Here is a 19,043-nt window from a genome sequence, read left to right as displayed (position 1 = left end):
TTAATAAGAATAACACTTTTATAATAAAAAAATTCCATTATGCATCTTTCTATGCATAGAAATCAATTTAATAAGAATAACACTTTTGTAATTAAAAAAATTCCTTTATGCATCTTTCTATGCATAAAAATCAAATTTAATAAGAATTACACTTTTTTATTAAAAAATTTCTTTATGCATCTTTCTATGCATAGAAATTATTTTAATAAGAATAATACTTTTATAATAAAAAAAATTCCATTATACATCTTTCTATGCATAGAAATCAAATTTAATAAGAATAACACTTTTGTAAAACTCCTTTATGCATCTTTCTATGCATAAAAATCAAATTTAATAAGAATAACACTTTTATAATAAAAAAATTCCTTTATGTATCTTTCTATGTATAGAAATCAAATTTAATAAGAATAACACTTTTATAATGAAAAAAATTCCATTATGCATCTTTCTATACATAGAAATCAAATTTAATAAGAATAACACTTTTGTAATTAAAAAAATCCTTTATACAACTTTCTATGCATAAAAATCAAATTTAATAACTAATATCAGTGATATCCATGCATATTCATAGATGAATATGTACATGGAGTAAACAAAATATTTCTTTTAGATGCAAAAATGGTGGGAATTACTCTTTTGGAATAACATAAAAACAAACTTTCTTTTTCACAAAATTCTGGAAAATTTTGCCATAACCTCCTTTGTATGGCTGACCATTTCTTATTTTTATCTTTATTTATTTAACTTAATTAACCCAAATTAGAATTATAGAACTCTAATCTACACAAATTTCTAAATTCAAGAGAGTAAACAATAAGAAGAGTTTAAATAATCACTTAGTTAATCTTTCTAGGATTGAGAAAGGTTGGATTGTAAAGAAGAGAAGGGGGTGGCCTTTTTATCAAAGGCATAGCATTTGAATTTAATTCAAACATTTGCAAAACATAAAAATCAAGAAAACCATAGATTTTTCATTAAACAAAGTAAGAAAATTAGCTTACATGGAGCTTGTAAGCTCTCCTTTGGCTTGAGGGATTGAGGGTTCTACTATTGTTTGAAGCAATAGTGGCCACCAATTCACTTTGGAGAGGATTAGGCCAAAAACAGTTGAATTATTAAAAAATTCAATGTAGATGGCTGAGGAAAGGAGCAAAGTAACAGTGCATAAACACCATTAAGCTTTTTCAAAGGGGGAGGCTTCTATTTATAGGAAAAAGTGAGCCTCTAACCAAGCAAACTGATTCTAGAATTTTTCAGATCACTCTAAACCCAACCTCGAGAATATCTTGAATAGTTCCACAATACTCACGATTGTTCTCTATGACATTGGTATCATGTCTACTAGCTTGCCTTTCTTGCTCAAAAGTTGCTATCACACCACAATCAAATGTGTTTGTTTTAGAATCTACACGCTCCATATGCGAAAGTGCCTTCCCTCTGACCATATTGCATATTATAGTTTGTACTAACATTGAACAAAAGCATGGCATTTAGTATAGTGTATTAAACAAGGTATATAACAATCGAAGCATGAGAAAGAGATGAAGAATATACTAACTTGAGGGTCACATCCTTGTGCATACTCATGCTCTTCTCTTGTGAGATCATCTCTCCATTTTTTGATGCCATCGATATTGCCATATGAAGCCATTCTATATTGATCACATTTGGTAAAGATTCTAAACCGGGTGGGAATGGCAAGCGTTGATTTTCTCTTTTGAAAGGTCTTCTCATCCTTTCGTCTATTGTTTGTATCCTTGTATCTTCCAATCCACTTCTCCATGATGGGACTATTTAATGCAGAATGTATTCACCTTTTGGCATAATGCTTCATACAACCTTTGTTGCCTTCCTTTTCCTTGTGGCACATTAGTGATTATTCAATCATCCTCCTCATTGCTCTATAATCGTGGCATGAAAGAATCTATGCAAGAGAGATGTTTTGAGATGTACACAAGAGACTGTTGTATCAACCATGCCTTTTCCAGGCTTGCTTCTAGCCTTGGTTTTTGTCTCACAATGTCCTTTAAGGTTTTCAAGAACCTTTCAAGAAAAACATCCATTGAACATGAACAATATTGTACAAGAGGTAGAGCCACATTTTAACAAAGCTCTCCATACAACAAGTGCATCCCAGAACAAGGCTTGGGCTGCTAACATGGGTGGACAAGGGTAGAAAACATTTGTATACTAATTTTGGGCAGGCCTTACCTCTGAGAGACAGAGGCAGTATCTAAACCCTTGACAATGATGTGTAGTCCTTTTCTTGCAATGAATATGCTGAAAATCTCAATGCAATGATGAAACAAAAATATAAATAAAAACTTGATGGGAGAAAACTTCCAAATTCTCGAGAGCCTGCACGGTAGTGGTCAGCAGTTTTGGGAAAGAAGCCCCTCAGATAAGATAAGATTGGGTGTGAATGCATTCTTTTACAAAAGGGTTTCGATTTCAGCGTGCATTTGGACTAAGTCTAAATAAGATAAAGGTTGGAACCTTTTAAAAGCAAGAAAATAATCCTCGTCTCCTTTGTATAAAAAAACTTTTTTTACAAACATGTGGTAGCAAAGTGCGGTGATGGTGGTGACGTTGGTGATGATGGCGATGCTCTCTCGGCGCTCTCTCTCTCTTGTCTTGATGTTGCATCTGCTACCTTGAGCTGTCGCATCTGCTACCTTGAGCTGTCGCTCACTATTTAAGAGATTCTGTCTCGCTGATCTTTAGAGCCCTCGCTTGGCTGAATTATTACAGTACTGCGAGCTCTACCCGAGCTGCTATTGTAGGAGCTACTTCTTCTCCTTGCTCACAGCATCTCACACTGCTCTATGCTTGTTTTGCAAGTCAGTAATGGAGGAGCATGTGCCTCTTTTGTACACAATGAACATCCACCTTTCTCTCTTTGACTACGCTGTTAATGGCACTACATTGGTGGTGCACCTTCCCTTGCCTTCAAAAAGCACCCAGCACCACACCTTTGAGAATGCTAGGACCCTAATGCTCTGATACCATTGTTGGTTTTGGAGAGCAGGAGCTATGGAAGCTCAAAGAAAGAAATTGAGAGAGAGGGAGAATAGGAGGACCACAAAAGGCTACATTGTGGTAAGATTGCAACACACACGATAGATAAAAGATGCAAGTTATTTTTTCATTAAACAAAGGCTAGATATATAGTCTTACAAGGTACATTGGATATGACTAGATTCATTTCTCCCATGACATCATTACTTAGGTCACTCATACACAAATATCTAGATATTATTGTGGCCCCTCTAAGAGGTGGTTCACACACACATAAACACACAAGTGTTCACGATCTATTTAGGGCTAGTTCCCACACATACACAACAAGTTGGGCTTTTTTCTAACGAATACCACAAATTGCCACTTCATCAACCAAATACACCACAAGATGCAATTGGCAAGTGAGAATTATTGTAGGAAAGTTTTCCTCAATCATACACATGGCCTCAACAGCATTGAGATGAGCCATCTCAATGGATGTAGGATCTATTTCCTTTAAGGATATGTACTTACATACAACAACTAGGATTACGAACCTCTCCCAGTAGAGCCTGATGACAACTATTCCAAAAATCTTGGAACAAGTTTTTCACAATTGGACGGGAGGAAAAACACCTCCCCAGTCATGCTTATTGTGGTGTCCCTCTTGGGAGGAGTTGACATCAATTATGAGCATGGGATAGCTATAGTGGTTTATCTAGCAAAGATGATGAGGACTCCTTCACAAAAGATTAAAATTTATGTTACTCACAGTCACCTGGGTAAGAAAAGGGAAACCACATAGAAAGCCTAAGAAGTATCTCCCCCCCCATGGAGATGGATCTTTTCTATCTCGAGGTCATGGATTTACACAAAAGCTACATCCCCTCACTTGTCAATAATGGGAAGACAATGTAAATAAGGTAACTATTCTCACCAAGTCATTAGTTTATAAAAGTGACAAGTAGCCACGATCTTTGAGCAAGACAAGCTCTACGGAGCTATCAAGAGATGTCAGAGAAGGAAGCAAAACTCAAAGAGCTCATCGAGCCTCAAGAGGATGATATCTGAGGTAAGTGCATGAGTATTTCAAGTCCTACAACATTGGGGATAGAATGGTACATGGCAAGAAGGCTCAATGGAGCCTAGATAGAGAATCACATGCCTCATATGACGGACCCACCAAGGTCAAGGAAATAAGCCTTGCTGGCCTAGGTGAAGACTCTAAGCCGATGTTCATTGCCAAGAACCTCACCCCTTAGAAAGAAGGTGAATTAATTTCCTTACTCAAGGAATTTCAAGTGTGTTTGTTTCGAAATATATTGACATGAAGGGATTTCTTCGGAAGGGGTCAAACACACAACCATCCAAACAAAGAGCCTACCACATGAATCCCAAGAATGGTCAAATGGTGAAAGAAGAGCTAGATAAGCTCATAGATGTGGGATTTGTGTACGGGATCAAGCACACTCACTGTGGGTGTTGTTTGATAGTTCTCATTCCCAAAAATAAAGGAAAGCCTAGCTTTTGCGTTAACCTAAAAAAAGTTAATGCCGCCATAATTTGCGATCATTACCCATTGCCCTACATAGACCGTACGCTGGAAAGAGTCGTTGGAGTAGAGGATTAGAGCTTCTTGGGATGGCTTCTCAACTACAACCAAGTGATGATTGACACAGCCGACCAATTCAAGATGGCATTTTCTAAATACGAAATGGGAAACCATGTATTATATCATGCCATTTGGCCTAACCAATGTCCCTACCACCTTCCAATTCTTGATGTGTATAGTCTTCACAATGATCTCCTTTGAAAGATCTTGGAGATATTAATCGATGATCTATACATGCACTCCAAGTGGAAGAAGAACCTTGCTCATTATTGCTAGTCTTTGGGAGGTGGAGAATATATTGCATCTCGTTTAAACACACTCAAATATCAATTTTGTAAACATGGTGTCATTTTTAGACACATCCTTTCCAAGAATGACATCTCCAACCATTGATGAAAACAAGATCTCCATGATCTTAGAGTTTCCACCTGGTTCCTTTAATGAACATGATGCAAAAGGTACATCTTGAGGCATAGACTCAGTTTCACAGGGTGCATTACCACCCACAACATAGCATAGCTTCTACATAGAAACAAACAAAGTGGAATGGAAGAGATGCACAGACACATGCGTTAATTTTTTGTTAGTCAAGATAAGTATCATTCCTCACGTTTGGTCATGTAGGACTGCTAAACATGCTTAGGATGCACTTGCATCATTGTACCATGTACGTAATGAAGCACATGTTGCTTTTTTACGCAAGAAATTATAGTTAGGGAGACTACGTGGATAGTTTCCTTACAAAAATCAAGGATTTAAAGGATTACTTGGCCAATGTTGATAAAGTATATCCTGACAGTTCATTCGTGCCTATGGTCTTGAATGCGGTACCAAATTTGTATCAAGGTTTCGCTCCTACCATCAAACACATGATGAAACACAATCCAAATGCCTTGACGTTTGAGGATTTGGTTTTTGTGCTCTTGCAAAAAGAGTAATCTAGGAATGCAAGCCCTCATGTTGAGTAAACCACCACCATGAATGGGCATATTCTTCCAAATGGAACACGACAAATTGTATTTTGTCCTCTTCCACAAGGATATAATGCAAAGTACATCTCCATCTTCTTGATATAGCAAGTGTTTGACACAAACTCTTTACCTCTTTCCGAGAGCTAATCACCTAGAAAAGGACAGGAGATTTGCTCTACTCAGCTTATGAACAACCTTGTTCTGCCAATAAACCTCTTCGCCCTCGCCCTAGGTGGATAGAGGTCCTATTTTCACCTATTGCCTGCATGGGTTTTCTATAGACATCACAAACTATCCCATTGAATGGATAGTGGCCTTCACACGGCCCCCTCACTTTGCCCTAAAATAGAAACAAAAGCAAAAGAGAAGGAAAAACACAGAGAAATAAGAACTAAAGAACAAAAAAAGAGAGCCTTCCATTGCATCCCTTGCTCACACAAAAATCCCTAGTCATGAATAATGATGTCTGTATGCCCATACACTAGGTACACATAGTAGGTGAACCCCCATCTAACCATGGCACAAGCCTGGCATGCCCGGCTCTATAATAAAGTGTGCAAGCTCACCGGCTCTGACATCCGACGGCACTGATCCAGCTCAGCGTAGGGTGGCTGACAGCCTGCGGGGCTATTCGGCTACCAGAAATACTTATACATATTAACCGGCTCTATCCCACCTTAGAGTGAGTGAGAGCCCAATGAGTATAAGTATCATACCTGGGGGACATAGAGAGCCTCATAGCCTTCTTGTAACAGGCTCTATCCCACCTTAGAGTGAGTGAGAGCCCAATGAGTATAAGTATCATACCTGGGGGACATAGAGAGCCTCATAGCCTTCTTGTCTGAGTTCTCTAAGTTCTCTTTTATAAGGAAATTCTCAACTTTGGAGAGACTTATCAAACTAGATTAATAGGAATTTAAGAGCCCACACTGTTGAGATATCGAGCTCGTCTAGTGAGGCGGTGGACACTGATGACCCGCCTGGGGGATAGGCCCCACACTTACACCACTGGCATGGTTGGTGAGATCATGGGGGATATGCGGCCAGTGGGATGACAGGCTGTGTGACAGCCATTCTAGAGACTGACATAGTTATAGCGCCAGCTCATTTAGTTGGGTTCACACTATAGAGAACCCGTGTATGTATTGGTTGAGTACCTTTCATATTATGTGTACTCTTATTCTTGTATATGGTGTGTTGAGTGAAGAAGAAGAAGATTTCAGACTCTCACCTTGTGTGTTCTCTATTAGGGTTTTGTGAGTGTGTGTGTGTGCTTGCAAGAGCTCAAGCTCTCTTCCCCCCTGCATCTTTTCATGGTATCAGAGCCTAGTTCGTGCTAAGGGCTGAGCTGCAAGCAAGAGTACCACAGGAAGCGGTACGAGGGTAAGAGCTTCAACTACTCTTCCCTATTTGTGTTGGTGACTACACCCTTGTTGGGAGCTCTACGGGAGGCACCGGCAAACGATCTCTGATTGAGGAGCTTTCTTCGCGGGAGTAAAGCTATAGGGCAACTATATTGTCCTATTGGACTGAGTTTTCTGGGCCAAAAACTCGTTTTGGGCACACCTGGACCTCCGTTTTTCAGAAAGCAGGCGATTTCGAGCATTGCGGGTAAGTCATCAATTCTCTGCAGAACTCTGTTTTAAGAACTACAGGAAGATAGATTGACTGTGCAGACACTGTGGGTGCTACAAAGAGATCAACAGTTGCCATTGGGTGTATGTATGCACATTAAAGTCCCTGGTTGTGACATTTGAGAGTACTACAGTACCGCTGCAGGAAATACAGCAGTTTGTGCAGGACAAACCAGAGTACTGTTTCTGGTAAAATTGTGTGTTTGGCAAGATATCTAATGATGGGATAACCCAGATTGTGGCTGAGAAGCTAGATAAGAATAACTTCCATGCTTGGAGGTTCAGGTTGACGAATTTCCTGATGGGAAAGGGCTATTGGGACTACATAGAAGGTGAGCATGAAGAGGCACCGGAGATACCGGACATAAATCCTACTGCTGCAGATGTGAAAGAGTTTAAAGATTGGAACCAAGGAGCCAGGAAAGTCATGTATTGGCTCTCCATTAGTATACAGGACACCATGATTGGGCACATTCAGGATGCCAAGTCCCCCAAGGAGGCGTGGGACACCTTGGTAAAGCTTTATGAAACAAATACCAAGGCACGTAAGATACAGCTGAAGAATGAACTTCATACTGTGGAGAAAAAGAGCATGTTTGTGAATGACTATGCTTTGAAGATAAAGGGTATTGTGGAATCCCTTGCATCTATTGGTGTGTCAATAGATGATGATGATAAAGTGGAGGTCTGTCTACGTGGTCTCGGGCCACAATACAAGGCATTCAAGACGTCTATTCAGACTCGGGAAAACATTCCCAACTTTATAGATTTGGTGTGTATGCTAATTATAGAAGAGAAGAGCTTGGGTGAAGACCAACAGTCTTCACAAAACAAAAATAGTTCAGAGCAACAGGCCTTCTACACAAGTTCAGGAAGAGGACGAGGTAGAGGAGGCCGTGGACGCGGTCAAGGAGGTGGCCGAACAGGTAATCAGAATTATGGACAGCAGCAACAACAACAACAGTCCCAGAATCAACAACAACAACAACAACACGTAGGTGGAAGAGGCAAATTCAGAGGCAGGGGGAGTCAAAGAGGCCGTGGAAATTGGCAAAGGCAATATAATGATGCATGTGAATGCTATTATTGTGGTAAGCCTGGACATGTGCAGGCAGAATGTTATAAGAAGCAGGCTGACATGCAAAATGGGAAAGTGCAGCAAAACAACTATGCATCCTCAAGCAGAAATAATGAGGATAATGAAAGGTTGTTTGTTATGTAGCATGTTGTGAATGCCATGTCTGAAAATGTTGATGCAGCACAAAAAGATAATGTATGGTATGTGGATTCAGGTGCTTCGAACCACATGACAAGTCATGGGGAGTGGTTCAAGGAGATGAAAAACCCGGAAAGACCAGGTTTTGTGGAAACAGGGGATGACACTGCTCATCCAATCGCCCATGTTGGGAGATGTGCCATTGTCTATGCAGGATGGCAAAGTGAAGTACCTTGCAGATGTACTTCATGTACCGAACATAACAAAGAATCTGGTTTCAGTTGGCCAGATGATTGAGCAGGGTTTGCAGGCTCGGTTTAACCCTGATGGTTGTTATGTTGAAGACTTTAAAGACAAGTGTAGGTTGGTTGCAAAAGGCAACAGAGTGGGCAGAATGGGCAGAATGTTTACATTGAATGTAGACATGCCTGAAATGAGTGCTGCGATGTTTGCAAACGGTTCAGGAATTGTTGCAGACACAGACATTTGGCATAAAAGAATTGGACATGTGAATGTGCAGAGATTGAAGTCTATGCAGACTAAAGGAATTGTGACAGGGCTGCCAAAATTTAAAGTGGAAGGTATGCAGAAAATATGTGAAGCATGCCAATTTGGAAAGCAAACAAAGCATGTGTTTCCACGTAATAGATATGTGAGCAGAAATGCACTAGATGTTGTGCATTCAGATGTATGGGGTCCTACGAAGACCATATCTATGGGAGGCTGCAGATATTATGTGACATTCATTGATGACCACACAAGGAAAGTGTGGGTATATTTCATGAAGGAGAAGAGTGAGGTGTTCACTCACTTTCAGAATTTCAGAGTTTTGGTTGAAAAACAAACAGGGAAATATGTAAAGTGCCTAAGGTCAGATGGAGGGGGAGAGTACTTCTCCAATGAGTTCTCTGAATTTTTGAAGAAGAATGGTATTCGGAGACAGTTTACATGCAGATACACTTCGCAGCAAAATGGAGTTGCTGAGCGGAAAAACAGGCACATTGCTGAGATTGCGCAAGCATTGATGGAAGAGAAGAATATGCCGCATAGCTATTGGGCTGAGGCTGTTTCTACAGCAATATACATCATGAACAGGACTCCAACTGTAGCCATACATGATGTAACTCCAGAGGAGAGGTTTACTGGCAGAAAACCAGATTTGTCTCATCTGAAAGTCTTTGGATGCATTGCATATGTGCATGTGCCAGATGAGCTGAGAACTAAGCTAGATCCAAAAGCTGAAAAATGTGTGTTTATTGGATACTCCCTTGAGCAAAAGGGATACAGGTGTTATAACCCTGCTACACATGAGTTGAGGGTAAGCAGGGATGTTGTCTTTGATGAGATGAGCAGCTGGTATGCTGCTGAAAAAGAAGCTGTTGGGGCTGATGTGAGTGGAAGTGTGCTTGCACAGAATGCAAGTCAGCAATCACAGTCTTTGAGTGGACCAGGAGAGTCCTCATCTAGTGGGTCTGTTGATAGACCATGGAGTGGCCAGGCTGCGTCATAATACCAGTCCTGCAAATGTGATTAGTACATCATGTAAAGAAAAAGAGAAAGTGGTTGAGCCCCTTGGTATGCCTGACATTTCTACATGGCATTCTCATGTTGATGGAGAGTCTAGTGGCTCAGATATGAGCCTTGATGAGAGGAGCTTGGGATCCCAGCTACTATGAGAACACATGGTGTAAAGAAGGCTATGGAAACCATGAATGAAAAGCTGCGAAGATCCGAGAGAGTGAAAAATCCTGTGCAGAGATTTACCTATGATGGTTATGTGGCACATCACTATGCATATATGGCAAAGGTTGTGCAGGTTGTTGAGCCCACATGCATTCATGAGGCTGTTGAAAATGTGTGTTGGGAGAAAGCTATGGATGAGGAGATGGATGCACTATATGGAAATGAGACTTGGGATTTAGCGCAATTGCCTGAAGGCAAGAAAGCCATTGGATGCAAGTGGGTGTACAAAGTAAAACATAACAGTGATGGAAACATAAACAGGTACAAGGCTAGATTGGTAGCCAAAGGATATGCGCAGACATATGGCATTGATTATGAGGAAACTTTTAGCCCAGTTGCCAAGATGGCAACAGTGAGAGTTGTGATAGTAGTGGCTGCGTCAAAGCAATGGTCTTTACATCAGATGGATGTAAAGAATGCATTCTTGCATGGGGATTTGCAAGAAGAGGTGTATATGTTGCAGCCACCTGGATATGAGGATGTGAGTCACCCCGAGCATGTTTGCAGGTTGAAGAAAGCCTTCTATGGCTTAAAATAAGCACCAAGAGCATGGTCTGACAAGATTTTTGAATATCTTGTCAATATTGGCTTTCAGGTAGCCAATGCAAATTTCTCGCAGTATGTGAGACATGGTGATAGAGGGGTTGTGCTTGTTGTCATCTATGTAGATGACTTGATCATTACGGGGGACCATGATGCAGAGATCTTTGATGTAAAGATCTTGCTTAGACAGAAGTTCGAGATGAAGAATCTAGGGGAGCTCAGATATTTCTTGGGCATTGAGGTGATTAGGTCACCACATGGTATTGGATTACTGCAGAGACAGTATGGCTTGGACATGTCCAAGTATGGTATGAGACAGGCTGTAAGCCTATTTCCGTGCCATTGGATCAGAATGGCAAGTTGAGTGCAGATTCAGGAGAGATCTTGGAGGATCCTACTATGTATAGGCGCATAGTAGGAAGCTTGATCTACATGATGATCACCAGACCAGATTTGAGCTATGCTGTTAGTTTGGTGAGTCAGTTTATGCAGGTTCCACGAAAACCGCATTTGGATGCAGTGAGACGCATACTGAGGTATGTGAAGTCTACTTTGCATTATGGACTATTCTATGAGACTGGGACGACAGAGATATGTGTACATGGGTACACAGATGCTGATTGGGCTGGTAGTATCTCAGATAGAAGATCTACCAGTGGCTTCATGTTTTCTTTGGGGAGTGCTGCTGTGACTTGGAGCAGCAAGAAGCAACCTACGGTTGCTCTATCGAGTACAGAGGCCGAGTACAGAGGAGTTGCTATGGCACCATGTGAGGTAGCTTGGTTGAGGAAGCTACTTGTAGATTTGGGTCTATCAGTGGATAGACAAGTTGTTATTTTCTATGACAACATTAGCAGTATACAGTTGGCCAGGAACCCAGTCTTTCATGCTCGTACGAAGCACATAGAGGTTCACTACCACTTCGTCAGAGAGAAGGTCTTGGCAGGAGACCTTGACCTTGTTTATGTCAGCACAGAGGATCAAGTAGCTGAAATCTTCACCAAAGCATTGGGTACAGAGAAGCTCCGCAGATTCAGGGCTTTGCTTGGTGTACATGAGATGGAGTTGAGCTCGAGGGGGAGTGTTGAGATATCGAGCTCGTCTAGTGAGGCGGTGGACACTGATGACCCGCCTGGGGGATAGGCCCCACACTTACACCACTGGCATGGTTGGTGAGATCATGGGTGATATGCGGCCAGTGGGATGACAAACTGTGTGACAGCCATTCTAGAGACTGGCATAGTTATAGCGCCAGCTCATTTAGTTGGGTTCACACTATAGAGAACCCGTGTATGTATTGGTTGAGTACCTTTCATATTATGTGTACTCTTATTCTTGTATATGGTGTGTTGAGTGAAGAAGAAGAAGATTTCAGCCTGTGTGTTCTCTATTAGGGTTTTGTGAGTGTGTGTGTGTGTGCTTGCAAGAGCTCAAGCTCTCTTCCCCCCTGCATCTTTTCACACACAACTAAACCTAAGAGGGAGGGAGGAAAAAGATAAAACATGCCACATTGAGGACCCTCCTCCTATAGGCAAAACCAAAAGACAGCTTAAAGTGCACATGAATAGGCTAGGACACTATTTTGAAAGTGATGAAATGAATGTAATGTTACTTATCATGTATAAGGGATATGTACAAGGGACTACGGTCTCCACCATGAACTTGGGTGGTGGTGCTATTGTTAGCATAATCACCAAGGATTGCAGAGAGGCCTGGGGAAGCCCACATAAATCCTCATGGTAGTAGAGCTTGACAATAGAAACATAACTAAACCCTTAGACATCATGTAAGATGCAAAAGTCAAGACTTTGGATTAACTTTCCACTACACATTTGTGGTGATGGATTTTTAGAGAAGAGGGTCATATACAATTACTTCGGAAGGCCTTACATGAGAAAAGAAAGGCTAGTTCATGAATGGGAAACCAATCACATCTATACACACAAATGTTGGTCCTTGAAGATAGACCTAAAAATGGGGAAGACGCATCCCATGGGACGAGGCATTCTTGCCACAATGAGTCTGACACAACTGTTCAAACTGGTTTAGTCATCAGGATAGTGGAAATGACAACTAGGATTACGAACCTCTCCCAGTAGAGCCTGATGACTCTAAGGATTAGGTCCATGTCTTGGAAACCATGGAAACTATTCCAAAAGTCTTGGAACAAGTTTTTCACGATTGGACGGGAGGAAAAACACCTCCCCAATCATGCTTATTGTGGTGTCCCTCTTGGGAGGAGTTGACATCAATTATGAGCATGGGATAGCTATAATGGTTCATCTAGCAAAGATGATGAGGACTCCTTCACAAAAGATTAAAATTTATCTTACTCACAGTCACCTGGGCAATTCATAGGGTTAACCGAATGGTATAGGATCTTTATACCTAGATATGCTCAGATAGCATCCCCTTTAACTAACCTTCTCAAGAAAAGTACACTTTTTCAGTGGACTGCAATGTGTCAGAGTGCCTTTGACAAGCTAAAGACAGCCTTAGTAACCAACCCTGTCCTTAAATTGCCAGATTTTACCAAACCCTTTGAGGTAGTTATTACTGATGCCAGTGGATTTGCCTTAGGCGGTGCTCTAATGCAAGAAGGTCATGCAGTGGCCTATGAATCCAGAAAACTCAGAACACATGAGAGGAATTATGCCGTCCATGACTTTGAGTTACTCTCAATAGTGTATGCTCTGATGTTGTGGAGACATTATCTTCTGGGAGACAAAGGTTCACCTTGATGACATATCATCAAAGTTTGAAGTGGATCTTCACCAAAGGGATCTCAACATGTGTCAAAGGAGATGGATCCAGACCCTGCAGGAATTTGATTTTAAAATAAAGTATCGGCCAAGGAAAGAAAATGTGGTTGCAGATGCGCTCAGTAGAAAAGCCTCCTTGCTTGCAATTACAGTGGTGTCAAATCCATTGATCAATAAAGCAAAGGAGAAAATCGCAAGACAAATTCTTTGCCACTATTGCTACCCTTCTGATGCAAGAAATCAAGACTCCTCAGGAAATGAGTCTAGTTCTTGGATACAAACTGGATGAAGGATGCATGTATTATAATAATCGGCTATGTATCCCCAATGATGAGGGAATAAAGGGAAGAATTTTGAGAGAAGCCCATGATAGCCTGATAGCTGGACATCCAGGGTTTACAAAAACCTATATGTCTATGAAGAAATGCTTCTTCTGGCCAGGACTCAAAAAGGATGTACTTGATCATGTGTGGAAATGCTTGATGTGCCAAAGAGTCAAGGCAGAGAGAGTCAAGATGCCAAGGAAACTGCAGCCTCTAGACATTCCACAGATGAACATTCCAAAGATGAAGTGGGAATGCATGGACTTTGTCACTGGATTACCTTCAGTGCAATCAAGTTACAACTCCATTTTTGTGGTAGTTAATAGGCTAACCAAAGTTGCCCATCTGATTCCAGTGAAAGAAACATACTCTACTGTGGATGTTGCCAAAGTTTTCCTTAAGGAGATCTTCATATTGCATGGTTTACTCAGGAGGATAGTAAGTGATCGAGATCCCAAATTCACATCGAAATTATGGACTGCATTCTTTGAAGCAGTAGGAACTTTCTTGGATCTCAGCACAGCCTATCACCCCAAAATGGATAGCCAGACGGAAAGGGTGAATCAGGTAATAGAAGATATTCTTCGATCATGCTACAGTGGGGAACCCAAGAAGTGGTTAAGTCATTTGCATCTGGTTGAATTTGCTTACAATGCTTCTTATCATCGGAGCATTGGGATGAGTCCTTTCAAAGCTTTGTATGGACAAGATTGCCTTACACTGTTGACTTAGTCTGGCCTATTGATCAGAGTCAAAATGTCCAGACAAATGCTTGATGACATGGACCAACAGATGCAATCAATCCGTAAAGATATAAAGGAAGCCCAAGACAGGCAAAAGCAGTATGCAGATAAAAAGAGATCTGAGAGAGAGTTTGAAGAATCAGATATGGTCTTCATTCGAGTACGACCAAAAAGAAGTTCCTTATCCTTAGGGGAGTACAAGAAGCTCTCTCCGAGATACTGTGGGCCATATGCTATCATAAAGAAAGTGGGTGATCTAGCCTACAAACTTCTTCTGCCTCCCCATCTCAAGGTACATGATGTATACCATGTCAGCTTGCTTAAGAAATATATATCTAGCCCGAGTCACGTGCTTGATGAGATGAGCAATTGATCTCTCCGACTCAAGGCCAGATGGTACTCCAACCTGAGGAAATCCTTGACGTTCGGGAGAAGATTCTTAGGAGCGGAGTCCTCAGAGAATTCTTAGTAAAGTGGAAGTTCTTCCCTCTAGAAGACGCCACCTGGGAGAAAGAAGAAGAGTTGGTGAAGGATTACCCCCACTTTGCGAGATGAGGATATCTCGCATTTTTCAAGTGGGAAAGGATGTAAGATTCCTCCTCAGGCTGAATATTGAATAAGCCTCTACTTCAATCCCTTGTAATCATTCTATGTTTCTGAATACAAGAAAATATCATTTTTCCTTGTTTTGCCTAGTGAGATAAAAATTTCTAGAGAGTGGTAAATCAAAATTGAGATATTTTTGGATAAATAAATTCTACAAATATCAAAAAAATGTTTCCCTAAAACAAAAAATCAACATAGATTTTCCAAGGTGCAATTGGAATTAATTAAAATTGATTCAGAAGACCTTAGCCTAAGGGTCCAGATTTTCAAAAAAAAATTGATTATGGTCCAATTAAGGTTCCTATGGACCAATAAGATTAATCAAAGTGTTGGGACGAGATAAATCCAAAGAATAAAAGAAAATACCCAAAAATTAGTAAAGGCCCACATAAGATGAAGAGTTGACCAAGTACTAGGTTTATTAGTTAAAAATTATAAAGTATTAATAACAAAAGTGAGATATTTTGGAGTAATCATTCATTTTTGACACATATGTAATGAAAAGGGAGACCTTCAAGGAGGCACCTACTTTACATGCTTGGATGAGTTTAAAATTGAAAAATAATAGGATATGTTTTATCTCTCCTCTCTCCTAAATCAAACCAAATCAAAAAGAGAGCCAAATTGGTCCAAAACTTGTCCAAATTCAGCCAAACTAAAACTAGAAAATTCTAGAACTCTGTTGGACTCAGTTAGTGGCCTCCCTCTCCTATAAGTAGACCCTCATTCCTTTGTATTATTATCTGTGAATTAAACTATGCCGGTATTACTCTAAACTAAGCTTAATTTCTATTATCCTCTAAAAACCTCTACAAAATTGAAGAGATTGGAGCTTTTCTCTCTCTTCAATCTTCCTTGGTGACTCCTACAACATACCAAACCAATTGATTGGTTGGGGGCCTCTACTGTGATCAAAGAATCAAGTAAATTAGAAAGGTAAAGTGTGGATTATTGTTTTTTTCTTATTAAAACTCCAAATGCTTCTCTTCTCAACCCCTCTATAGCTTGAGAAGCTTTAATTTGAATGGCTTTTTATTACTATTTAAGTTCTTTTATGAATTGTAATAAAGAAACACATAAATTTTCATTTATGCTTAATTTTAATGGTTTTTAAGCATTTCTCTCTCTCCCCCCAAAGAAAGGTCATTCCTATGACCTATTCTCAATCCAAATGAAGCATTTCTATAATCCAAAAGTAATTTCTATGCTTGTCTAATTAGAGGCCAAAATAATAACTTTTTAATGCTTTTATGATATTTATTTCATAGAGAAATTATGAATCAATCCATAATTGGATAATGATCCAATTAGTTGTCATTCTAATCATATCAATGATATTAAACTTCATTCTTTTAATTAAATTGAGAATTATCAGTAATAGCAATGGAGCTATGGTAAAATTTCTATAAAATAAACACAATATGAAAAGAGGACTTCCTACCATATTCTAGGAATTATCATCCTAGATTAATTGAATGATTCTCATTGTAATCATGGAGAAATTGATTTTTATGTTTATGCATAATTAGAAAATGAGGAAAAAGAGAAATTTTTAGTAATTTATTTTTTTTTATAAAAGAGTAGTCCCCATGACATTGGAAATTCATGTATTCCAATGATTTAGAGAAAAAAAATTGGAATGCCAAAATAATGTATATTTTATGAAAGATTTTAGTTAAATTTATCTTTTTGTATAGATAAATTTTTATGATGAAAGAGAAATTCCCACCATATTGAAATTCAAATTTTTAAATAAGGAGAGTATAATTCCGAGTGCAAAGGAATTAATGAATATTTTTATTTAATTTTTAAGAGAAAATATAGTTAAATTTATCTTTTTGTATAAATGAATTTTTATGATGCAAGAGGAATTCCCACCATATTGGAATCCAATTAATTAAATAAAGAAAGTGTAATTCCTAGTGCAAAGGAATTAATGGAGATTTTTATTTAAATTTTAAGAGAATAATTTAGATAAATTTATCTTTTTGCATAGATAAGTTTAAATGATAAAAGAGGAATTCCCACTATATTGGAATTCAAATGTTTAGATGAGAAAAGTGAAATTTTTAGCTTAAAGAAATTAATGGTTATTTTTATGAAGAATTTTAATAGATTTAATTTATGGAAAAGAGGAATCCCCATGATAATTAGATTGCACTCATTGAAATGAGAAAAAGAAGGATTACAAGTTTATTCAAAAAAATAGGTATTGATATTTTAGTTAAAAGATGAATTTCCATGATATTTGAGAAAATATGGATTTGAATTAAATTCAAATGTCAAAAGATGAATTTCCATTGTAATTCTACCTAATGAATTAAGATTGAGAATTTTTGTGGAAAAAAGAATATCTTGGATATTTGAATTGGAAAATTCACTAAATGGATATTTACCCAAAAACTAGATGTCTAGTTGAAAGGAATCCTGGTAGAACTAAACTGAATAAATTTAGTTAGACTACGTGAGGTCAGACAGTAAACCTAATTGTCGTTCTCTCGAACTGAATCAGACAAAAACTTCGTGACCAATTCCAGTTACTAAATCCAAAGAATAGACTACCGGAACTAATCTAGTTTTTCCCTGACCAATCTCACCAAGAATCTAGTTGGATAAATGGATAAAATGACGGGTAGATTACCCTCATGAGAGATCAAGGATCATCATTATCAAACTGGGAATTATTGGAAAAGGGGTCTTTGGAACCGATCTCAAACTGGAATCTCACTTGCATTGGAAACTCTGTTTTTCATTCAAAGGACTGTTTTACGCGCCAGAATGCTAGAGGAAGCATTTGGCTTATGTTTTTCTAAGAGGAGGTTCATTGGAACAGTTGGCGGGGAGTCGTCAAGGGACGTCGCCTACGGCAAAGCCTGCCAGGGTCTTGACCAGCCTTGGTACGGTTAAAATGGTGCGCTTCCGGTATGATGGGCGAGGACCGACGAAGCGGTCCCTAAGTGAAGTGCTAGGACACCTAAGGAGGATCCTAGAGGGTTCTGACCAGGCGATGCACGGGCTCCCGGTTGCTAGGACACCTAGGCGTACGTCGAGGAAGATATTTGATCGACAAAAAGAAAAGTTTTTTGGGAACAAAAATTTGATACTGGATCTCGTTGGTTGGCCAACTGGTCTTCAACGGAGAGTTCAGAGGATGCATTTTTGTAATACAATGGAGTAGGAATTTTGGAAAATGATGATCGGAAATATTATGATTTTATTCAAGGATTGTCTTAAAGCTAGTCGAATTTATTATAAATGGCAATTCATATTGGGTGTGTACGTGGTATGCCTATTTGAGTTTTGCATGAATCGCTGGCTAGGGGGCTTGGGAACTCTTTTCCTCGGTACCCAAGCAAAAACCCAATCAAATCTTTATAAAGGAATCCCACCAATTCAGTGGTCGGGTGGTTGGCTAACCCATGGGCGGCTGGATCAGAGGATTCCTGAGAAACAACTAGATACGATTATTTACGTTAATCAGTTTAAATCCTCAAAAGACCTTATTCTGTGGGAGGGGATCATCGGCTGTTCCTCAAAAATGAGGAAAAAAGCGGTGATTCCATGGACCAAGTGTGCAAGTCTCTTCTTGATCTGACCATGTGACTTTAGGTTCGATTAGATCAGTTTACTTTAGTCAAGACTTGACTCGTTACAGTAATCTCCAAGTAAAAGATTTTTCCCCTTCCTGGCGGAATCGCCAGTGCCTTCTGAGCAAGGGGAGTCTTCTGGGCCCGCCAGTGCCTTCTGAGCAAGGGGAGTCTTCCGGGCCTGCCAGTCTCGGAGGGACCGCCCCCCAGCTAGCCTCTCGTCCCTTACATCCACGGGCGAGGCCCTGAGTGTGCAGGACCCCCGCCTTGCACAGGAGGCCGACGCCGCTTCCGCCA

This window comes from Cibotium barometz, chromosome 29 (genome assembly GCF_041138505.1).
Source record: "Cibotium barometz isolate CiBa-2024 chromosome 29, ASM4113850v1, whole genome shotgun sequence".
Lineage (NCBI taxonomy): Eukaryota > Viridiplantae > Streptophyta > Polypodiopsida > Cyatheales > Cibotiaceae > Cibotium > Cibotium barometz.
The sequence above is the reverse complement of the archived record's forward strand: the minus strand, read 5'-3'. Positions refer to the sequence as shown.